Raw genomic sequence first — 10,953 nt, forward strand, 5'->3', positions numbered from 1 at the left:
AGCCGTACACGCTGAAACAGAAACACCATCCAGAGATGCTACGTAATCGGAAAGTTTACTTCTAGCTGCATGTGGTCCTAGTAAAAGTACTTCTGTCTTATCTGAGTTGAGCAGAAGGAAGTTATCAAGCAAGAAACTAAATCTTCATAATGTTAAAATGAATGAGTGTGTTGCATAGAAACAAAAAGAACATGTCCGTGTCTCTCAGAAACCATAAAGATGAAGAATTCACGGCAGGTTCATGTTTACTGTAATGATCTGGTGTAAGATTCAGAAATATGAAGTTCTGACATGTGACCTGATCAGCAGAGAAGAACAGCATTCATCTCTTAACATCAGCATAATGATTATTAGCAGGAGGAAAAGTTTCATTTCACACGTCTGTTCTTCATGAATCAGAACATTTCAGCTGCTTCTGCATTGTTCATCTTCAGTAGTCACGAGTACAGGAAGTGATTTGTGCAGTGATGTGACACTCATTAAAGAAAATCTGATATCGTGTGTGTTTCTGTACTGAAATGTCTAGTTATTGATCCCAAAATCTGTATGGAACCAGAACCTGGAACCTTCTGGTCAGGATTCAAGGAACCGATCAGCAGATAGAAATGAGTTTATCACTACAACAACAAATCAATCAATCAAGCTGTTACCATGGTAACCATTAAACACAGGAAAGAGGTTCAAAAAAGTCACTCTGAAAGCAAAAAAGAAAATCAATATCACAAATATTAATCAATCAACTGTGGAGAAACAAATGTATAATAATGAGGTATAAAGAATCTATAAAAAGCTACACATGGGTGTGTATTTGTGTAGTCAGTGTGAAGATGTGATGATCTCTCCGTGTGTATCTGCTGAAGAATGTTATTAAATCCTGAAGTAACCTGGAGCTGAGTGAAGTAGAGGATGTGATCAGTCACATTGTTGTCATGGAACATCTACATCTGAATATGAATGATTAAAATTCCAAACTGCTGGATATGTGGGACATGTTCTAACCCTTCCCATCTCTGCTGTATCCTGGTGAAGAGGTTTGAGGTGAGACTCCAGTCCTGGTGAGATTACGGTCCTTTATTCTGAGAGAAAAAGAGCATCAACACAAACACAATAAAGTGAATATTATTCAGGAACTCGCTTTAGTGTCTCCAGGTTACAGTGTGGATCCTCCAGTAGATCACAGAGCAGCTTCTCTCCTGGTTCTCCGGGATTATTACCGTTCAGATCCAGTTTTTTTCAGCTGTGATGAGAACTTTCACCTCAGAGCTGAAGCCAGAGCAACACAACCTTCATCTGTAATAGTGCAGTAACCCATCCTGCAGGAAAAAAACCTTCTCACACTTACACACTCAGTACCGAACACATCAACTACACAAAACCACAGCCACAGCCGCAATACAGCTTAAGTTTCTCACAGAGCAGAAATCAGAGGACAGGACACCACATCAGGACAGTTACTGGATCAGGGACATCTTTCTGCACGCCACAATCCCTCAGCTTACCAACACGCAATTCAAGAAACAATGGACAATAATCACACACCTATAAACATAAATAAAGGCCCAGCAGAGGATGTACTTTCTACTCCAATCAAGGAAATCTAGTGGAAGTCTGGTCTGCCACAGAAGCTCATTGAATCAGTCCTGTGTACCTCCATCACCATCTGGTTTAGAGCAGCAACTAAACAGGACAGGAACAGACTTCAGGGACTGCTCACTCACTGCCCACTACCTGCTTACTCACTGCCCATTACCTGCTTACTCCCTGCCCACCCACTGCCCACTCCCTGCTCACTCCCTGCCCACCCACTGACCACTCCCTGCTCACTCCCTGCCTACCCACTGACCACTCCCTGCTCACTCCCTGCCCACCCACTGCCCACTCTCTGCTCACTCCCTATGATGGTGAAAAACCCTCATGCTGACCAGGGACCTGGTGTGTGTGTGTATCTCCTATCCCCGTGGGGACTGATCACATGCACATTATCAACTTGTGCTGTTAATATCATGAACAGCAGCTACGCTAATTCCTCTCCACTGCTTCTCTTTCTCTCCCCATCCCGAGGCTTCCTGAGGTTTGGCCAGCTCCAGTCACGTCCCACCTCGTGAAGATTATGGACCTATGGATGATCATGGAGAAGTAGATGCCGAGTGTTTAAAGGCCCTGGCATGGAGAAGCTGATGCTGGATCTATGATGATCACAAATTGTTCTGTATTGTTGAAAGATTTATGACCAAACTTTTGATGTCACCCATATGAGGATGGGTTCCCCTTTGAGTCTGGTTCCTCTCAAGGTTTCTTCCTCATATCATCTAAGGGAGTTTTTCCTTGCCACTGTCGCCACGGCTGCTCATCAGGGACAAACGCACACCATTCACCTTCACTGTTGTTTTCTGTAAAGCTGCTTTGAGACAATGTCTGTTGTGAAAAGCGCTATACAAATAAACTTGACTTGACTTGACTTGACTTTGACCTAAATGCACACTGACTCATGGGAATCTAAATTGAGGTCCCCACTGGCAAAGCCATACAAGCACCTCCCAAACAGTGTTTAGACACGCCCAGTCTTCTCTGAAGACCCCATGGGGTCCATTTTCAAGAAAAAATCTGTGTGACTGTGTAATCTATGCACCCCTAGAGGTCACACATGGTTACATTGTTCTGGAAGTGTGTGATAGATAATCCACCAAGATAATCCACCAATACTTGTAGTGAGGCAGTAATATCCAGTGGTGCGCTCTGGGAGCGCGGTCCACAAAGTTCTGTAAAAGTAGAGACAGTTGGTGTAGAGAATCCACGGATCCGCGCTATGGAAAGTGCAGCGCTGGGCAGCAACGGATAAACGTGGTGCAGACAGCGTGAAGATGGAAAACAGCAGGATCAGGGGAATCCGGGGTGCTGCTGAGAGAATGCGGAGTCCGAGAAGAAGGGTACGTAGCGGGATACGTATACGCGATTACACAGACCGCCATGAACCAACACATACGATCATGCACAAACAATAACGGACCACGAGTGTGTGGAGGGGAGGGGCTTAAATAGGAGATAGGATGAGTGAGTGAATGAGAGTCAGGTGTGTGTGATCAGCATGACTGCGACGAGCTCCGTGCGGGAGAAGAAGCACGGGGAGAGATTCCCTCATCCCAGCTGCGTGTCCCAACGTATCGTACATCGTACACGGAGTCCTGTACCTGTTGTGCCAAATTTTAAATATTTTTACAATTTTGTCGTATTGCTATCGGCATCGTAACATGAAAAAATCGTAAGTCGAATCATTGTAACTCGGGGATTGTTTGTATTAGATAACTACAGACATTCGTCGAAGCTCTGTGCTCTCTCAAGGCCTAAAAAGTGAACTACTAACACACTATTTTCATATAAATGTTTCATGACTTTATTATAAATGTATAAATCGTTGTAATTGCTGACCACTTAGATAACAGAGCTACTCACTATACCCTCATATCTGACAGTCTCTGGCCAGTAGTGATGCCATGATGTAGCTTTGGCATGACCTAATGGAGAAAGGGAGAATGGGGCCAGATACAGATCTCTTTATAAAGCTAAAGAGGTGAATAGTACAGATATAATCCAATCTGGATCCACATTTTAAAACTCTACTGATCCAGCATTAAGATGTTAGTGCTGCTTATGAAGTAGAGGGACAATGATTTGCTAACAATATGGCTAAAGCCTCTGTAAGGTGCACACAGGTGGACTTTATTCTATGCAAAAGAGATTGGAGACTGTAAGGTAATGACGGGGGACAGTGTAGCTAGACAGCATCGGATGGTGGTCTGTAGGATGGTTTTGGAGGTGAAGAAGAAGAGGAGGAGAGTGAGGACTGAAAGAAGAATAAGATTGTGGAAACTGAAGGAGGAAGACTGTAGTGTGAGATTCAGGGAAGAGGTCAGACAGGAGCTCGGTGTTGGTGAAGAGGTGCTGGATGATTGTGGAACTACTGCAGAAGTGATGAGGGAGACAGATAGAAAGGTTCTTGGTGTAACATCTGGAAATAGAAAGGAAGATAAACAGACGTGGTGGTGGAATGAGGAAGTGCAGGAGAGCAGAAGGAGAAAGAGGTTGGAGAAACAGAATTGGGATCGACAGGGTGATGAGAAAAGTAGGCAGAAGAACAAGGAGATGCAGCAGCAGGTGAAGAGGGATGTGGCGAAAGCCAAGGAAAAGGCATATGAGGAGCAGTAGGAGAAGTTGGACACTAAGGAAGGAGAAAAGGATTTGTAGCGATTGTCCAGGCAGAGGGACCGAGCTGGGAAGGATGTGCTGCAAGTTAGAGCAGTAAAGGATGGAGATGGAGGTATTTGAGCAGCTGATGAATGAGGAAATGGAAGAGAGAGAAGGTTGGATGGTGTGGAGATGTGAAGCAAGAAGTGGATAGGATTAGTAAGGAGGAAGTGAGAGCAGTGATTAAGAGGATGAAGAGTGGAAAGTCAGTTGGACCAGATGACATACCGGTAGAAGCATGGAGATGTTTAGGAGAGATGCAGTGGAGTTTTTAACCAGATCATTTAACAGGATATTAGAAGGTGAGAAGATGCCTGAGGAATGGAGAAGGAGTGTGCTGGTACCGATCTTTAAGCATAAGGGAGATGTGCAGACCTGCAGTAACTACAGGGGAATTAAGTTGATCAGTCACACCATGAAGTTTTGGGAAAGAGTAGTGGAAGCCAGGCTGAGGGAAGAGGTGACCATCTGTGAGCAACAGTATGGTTTCATGCTGAGGAAGAGCACCACAGACGCATTATTTGTTTTGAGGATGTTGATGGAGAAGTATAGAGAAGGTCAGAAGGAGTTGCATTGTGTATTTGTGGATTTATAGAAAGCGTACGACAGGGTGCCAAGAGAGGAGTTGTGGTATTGTATGAGGAAGTCAGGTGTGTCAGAGAAGTATGTGAGGGTGGTGCAGGACATGTATGAGGACAGTGTGACAGCAGTGACGTGTGCAGTAGGAACAGCAGACTGGTTCAAGGTGAAGGTTGGACTGCATCAAGGATCAGCATCACCACTGCAAACAGGAAAGAGTTTAGCGGACAGGTTGAAGGACGAGGTCAGACAGGAGTCTCCATGGACTATGATGTTTGTGGATGATATTGTGATTTGTGGTTAGAGTAGGGAGCAGGTGGAGAAGATCCTGGAGAGGTGGAGGTACACGCTGGAGAGAAGAGGAATGAAAGTCAGTAGGAGTAAGACAGAGTACATGTGTGTGAATGAGAGGGAGGGCAGTGGAGGGGTGCGGTTGCAGGGAGAAGAGGTGGAGAAGGTGGAGGAGTTCAGGTACTTGGGGTCAACAGTGCAAAGTAATGGGGAGTGTGTTAGAGAAGTGAAGAAAAGAGTGTAGGCAGGGTGGAGTGGGTGGAGAAGAGTGATAGCAGGAGTGATTTGTGATAGAAGGGTATCTGTGAGAGTGAAAGGGAAAGTTTATAGGACTGTGGTGAGACCTGAGATGTTGTATGGTTTAAAGACAGTGGCATTGAATAAAAGACAGGAGGTGGAGCTGGAGGTAGCAGAGCTGAAGATGTTGAGATGTTCGTTGGGAGTGACGACGACGGACAGGATTAGAAATGAGTTTATTAGAGGGACAGCGCATGTAGGACGTTTTGGAGACAAGGTGAGGGAGGTGAGATTGAGATGGTTTGGACATGTGCAGAGGAGGGACATAAATTATATTGGTAGGAGAATGCTGAGGATGGAGCCACCAGGTAGGAGGAAAAGAGGAAGACCAAGGAGGAGGTTCATGGATGTGGTGAGGGAAGACATGCAGGTAGTTGGTGTAAAAGAGGTAGATGTAGAGGACAGAGTGGTATGGAGACGGATGATCCGCTGTGGCGACCCCTAATGGGAGCAGCCGAAAGAAGAAGAAGAAGAGGGACAGTGCATGTAGGACGTTTTGGACACAAGGTGAGGGAGGTGAGATAGAGATGGTTTGGACATGTGCAGAGGAGGGACATGGGGTATATCAGTAGGAGAATGCTGAGGATGGAGACACCATGAAGTAGGAAAAGAGGAAGACCAAGGAGGAGGTTCATGGATGTGGTGAGGGAAGACATGCAGGGAGTTGGGTTGAAAGAGGCAGATGTAGAGGACAAGGAGGTATGGAGATGAATGATCCAAAAGAAGAAGAAGACATGGTGTTGAAGTATGGAAAAGAAGCCACGTTGGTTCATTAGGATTATTGACTGCTTGCACAAGTTGGAAGTGATAGCTCAGTGGTTAAGGTGTTGGTTTATTGATCAGCAGGTCCCGACAAGGTTGGGGGTTCAAAGCCAAGGTACATTTTTTATTTCTCTTTTGAAATCTGAAAGTTTGTTTACTTTGTGACATTAAACTGTAAATCAATTTGTTAATTAAAGACACCTGTTTAAAAGATTGCTTTATTTCTTTGTCTTTTTTGAAACCCTAGTTTGGTCCACACAAGGTTGTGGGTTCAAGATTCTAGTTAATTGGTGAGCAGTGGAAGCAAAGAATCCTCTTCATTGAACATGGACTCTGGACAGTCTGACAAACATGACAGTGGAGAATCATCTTCACTTGTTAATTGAAATGTGAAGGTCATGATGCTGACGAAGAAAACGAATGGTGGAAGAAGTTCACAGTGTTGCTGGCTTGATTGAGGAGACAAGCCCTTACAAAACACCATCTTTAGCACTGAAGCTTGAGCACAACCTCAAGAAGATGGCAAGAAAAAAAAATGCATCAGTATCTTGACAGACAGATTAATGAGACCCAAACTAAACTAAAGATCCAAGTAACAAGCACTGGGCAGAAGATGCAAAAGTGACACTCTGTCAGGTGATTGTGTTTAATGGTAGAATGGAAGGAGAGGTATCCAAGCTGTCCTTTACACTGAGGGACACCTCACTGACTCATCCAGATGTAGCGTTCCCTCTGACAAACCTTGAAAAGAAGTGTGTAAGCACTTCCAGAGAATTGTCCCTGTTGTTCTTACTCCTGATATAGTGACCTCACTGGAGTTACTTGTAAAGACTCACCATAACTGTGATGTGCCTGATGAGAACGTGTTCATGTTTGGACGACCACCAGCACTGGTTCACTTGAGATGATCAGACATTATTCATCAGATTGCTCGAAGCTGTCGAGCAGAACACCCTGAAGCGTTCTCCTCCACTAGACTGAGAAAGCACATGGCTACTATGTCCAAGGTCCTTAATTTAAAAGACAATGAAATAGATGACCTTGCTGACCTTTTAGGACAGGACATCAGGGTGCATCGGCAGTATTCCAGGCTACCTGAAGGTACATTACAGCTGGCGAAGATAAGTAAAGTTCTTCTAGCCATGGAGAGAGGACAACTATCTAAATTCCAAAGAAGGAATCTAGATGAGATCCAGACTGATCCACAAGGTTAAACAGGCCTGAGTAAATAAAGATGTTTAAAAAATCTCAAATTCCATGTTATGATTAACAGGAACACCACCATTGGTTATAGATTATTTGATGGATGTAAAAAAAATATTTTTCCACTTATTCAGCTATAATAATTTTCTCTGTGGTTGCTGTGTTTGAGAGTGTTCTGATGGACAGTGAAGGATCAGACTCTGAAAAATAAGGAAACGATGCTTCACCTCCACCCTCAAATTCTGCAGGTATGAAGTGAGCTAATGTAGGGAATTATGGGAAAGTTAGAGGAGAAATGATATGACATGTTATGAGTCACTTTTATCACAATCACTAATTACTTTTATTTTATTCAGGATCTTCACAAAACCCACAGAGAAAGTGGTTACAGAGGAGATCCAGGCTGTGGAAAAGACTCTAATAGAATACATCAGTTCTGGCAAGGTTCCTGGTAAAGGCCGGTGCATGGAGTGAATTTAAAAAATCCCCAGCAGCACTTTAAGGAAGAAGTTGGGAGAAGTCAAATTTTATGTAAAAAATCGCAATAATTCCATGAAGCGAAAAATGTAAAGGTGAAAAGCCTTTAATGGGTTTTTTTCATATGTTTGTTAAAGGCAACATGTTCAGAAACATTTTAGTTCAAGTTGCTGACAAATAAATGTTAAAGAGAATTAAGATGTCACAGATTGTTGTTTTTGTGGGGACAGGAGGAGTGGTGGCTCCAGCGGTTAAGGCGCTGGGTTACCGATCGGAAGGTCGGGGGTTCAAGCCCCGGTATTGCTAAGCTGCCACTCTTGGGCCCTTGAGCAAGGCCCTTAACCCTCTATGCTCCAGGGAACCCTTACGAGAAAAATAAATCAAGGACCGTGACGTCGGAGTGACGTGGGGCCGCCTTCCCGTGGGCTCACCACCTGCAGGAGGGACCGTAAGGGACCGGTGCTGAGAGGATTGGGCAGCAGTCGAAGGCGGGGGCCTTGACAGCCTGATCCCTGGACACGGAGAAGTGTCTGGGGAATCTGCTTAGACTGCTGCCCCCGCGACCCGAATTACGGATAAGCGGGAGAAGATGAAATGAAAGATTGTTGTTTTTGTGGAATTGCCCAAATGTCCAAACTTTTTAGGTGGTTGTGCATCAAATATCTTCTACTTCTACCTAATATTTATATAGAGATATTATATAGCAATATATCTTGCAACACGCTTGATCACATGCATGTTCTTTTTTAATTTAAATAGATTCCAGTATGCACAGATCATTATTTAATTAGAACCATGATGGTGTAAATGAACATGAACATTTCCTGCTTGTCATATAATGATTGTAGATACCAAAATGTGGAACTTTTCTCTCAGAACTCAGATTCTCTCAGAATTAAAGAGAATTGAATGTGTAAAACAGGAAGTGAGGTAAGGCTTTTTTACTGTTTATTTTCTTAGAAATTGTCTATTTAAATACAAGAGATATGAGAAATAGTGAAAAGCAAAATAAAAAATAAATAAATAAATAAAAACAGTTAAATTCTCCCTTTTAAACAACACTATATTTGTGGTCTGAACTTAATCTTCATCTTCGTTAATGTTATACACAGATATAATTGCATATAAATTGGATAATCTGCAGATAATTTATAATAGTGACACCTAGAGGTAGGACAAAATAGGGACGTCCCCACCAGAATAGAAAAACTGGACTAAACTTGTGTTCCGAAAGAGACGTCTGACTTAAAATTGTGGCCTTAATGTATTTAGATATTGGTGTCCCCACGAGTAAGTGTGTGTGTGTGTGTGTGTGTGTGTGTGTGTGTGTGTGTGTATATATATATATATATACCTCAGTATCTCCAGTGTACAGTGTGGAGTCTCCAGTCCAGCAGAGAGCTGCTTCATTCCTGAATCCTGCAGGTTATTGTACTCAGGTTCAGTTCTCTCAGTCTGGAGGAGTTTGAGGTGAGAACTCTGAGATCTACAGCTTTCCTCTGTCAGATGACACCAACACAATCTGGAAGAGAAATAAAATATCAGAAAACTGATCTCAATAATGTACTATAATGCATTTTATTACAGAAAATAACCAATAACTCTGTAGCACCAGTTCATTACATGACAATACTAATCAGACTTTAATCAGACTTTACAGTGAGGTATATACAGAAATTCATATAAAGTACATACAGAAACAGTAAAACCGTTGATGTGATGTCTGTAGTTACACTCCAATCATCCGGAGACCTCTATATTCTGATATACTCTGATGTTCACATGTTTATTGTGGATGTGAATACAGGTGGAAGGATCCCATTGTATTGTGACTGTAGTTTACATGTACAGGTGTAGAATGTAGTATACAGTGAATTTGTTTGTTATTATACTACTGCACTTCCATTGTTCGCCAGTAGGGGGAAGTAGGTGTGACTGCACACGCGTGACTGCAGCTGATGGACTGCAGGTGTTTCAGTATTTGTGCTAAACTTTCATAGAAATAAATCCCACCACTCTTTTTACACATGCAGCCCTGTGTGAGTAATTCAGTGCATACTGTAATATTATTTAGAAGAAGAAGAAGAGCAGCCTGATCTTCACCTGTACTACTGTAGTTTACATGCTGCAGGAAAAACCCTTCTACGGGTATCTCCAGTAGATGGAATAGAGGAAATAGTGAAGAGCTCTATTGGACCATCACTGCGTTGAATATAAATCTTATTACTGTGATGAATATGTTTCAACTGATATCGACTTCCAACTAAAACGTTGAGGAGCTTTACATTTCTGAGCTCTTGTCATCATGGAACAGATGTTTCTCTGTTTCAGGAGGGTCAAATTATTGTCCTGCATCAAGCAAAGAAAACAACAAGGTGATTCCTGAAATTACTACATCCGGGTTAGGAAGTGTCCAACGCATTATTAAGGAAGGATCATGGAGAATCGTCATCCTCCAGGAAGAAATGTGGTCAAAATCCTGAATGATTGTTCTGCAGGACCACTTAAAATATTGAAATCAGGCTGTAAAAAAGCCAGCAGTAGGGCTCACAGTAGAGCTCACAGTAGAGTTTACAGTAGAGCTCACAGCCATGTTTAATAGTGAGAGTGAGTGCATATGTACAGTGCAAAGAAACCTAAGAGATTAGGCTTAAACACCTGTGTAGGTTTCAGAAAACCACTTATCAGTAAAGTGCATTAAAAAAGGCTTCTGTACGTGACTGGAGTAATAGGAAAGGTCATGTGATCAGATTGACCCTGTTTGAGTGATGTGTGTATCAGGGGTTAATGAAGTTATGCACTTACAGTGAGGAAAATAAGTATTTGAACACCCTGCTATTTTGCAAGTTCTCCCACTTAGAAATCATGAAGGGGTCTGAAATTGTCATCGTAGGTGCATGTCCACTGTGAGAGACATAATCTAAAAAAATAAATCCCGAAATCACAATATATGATTTTTAAACTATTTATTTGTATGATACAGCTGCAAATAAGTATTTGAATACCTGAGAAAGTCAATGTTAATATTTGGTACACTAGCCTTTGTTTGCAATTACAGAGGTCAAACGTTTCCTGTAGTTTTTCACCAGGTTTGCACACACT

Source organism: Silurus aristotelis (genome assembly GCF_946808225.1).
Source record: "Silurus aristotelis genome assembly, chromosome: 7".
NCBI lineage: Eukaryota > Metazoa > Chordata > Actinopteri > Siluriformes > Siluridae > Silurus > Silurus aristotelis.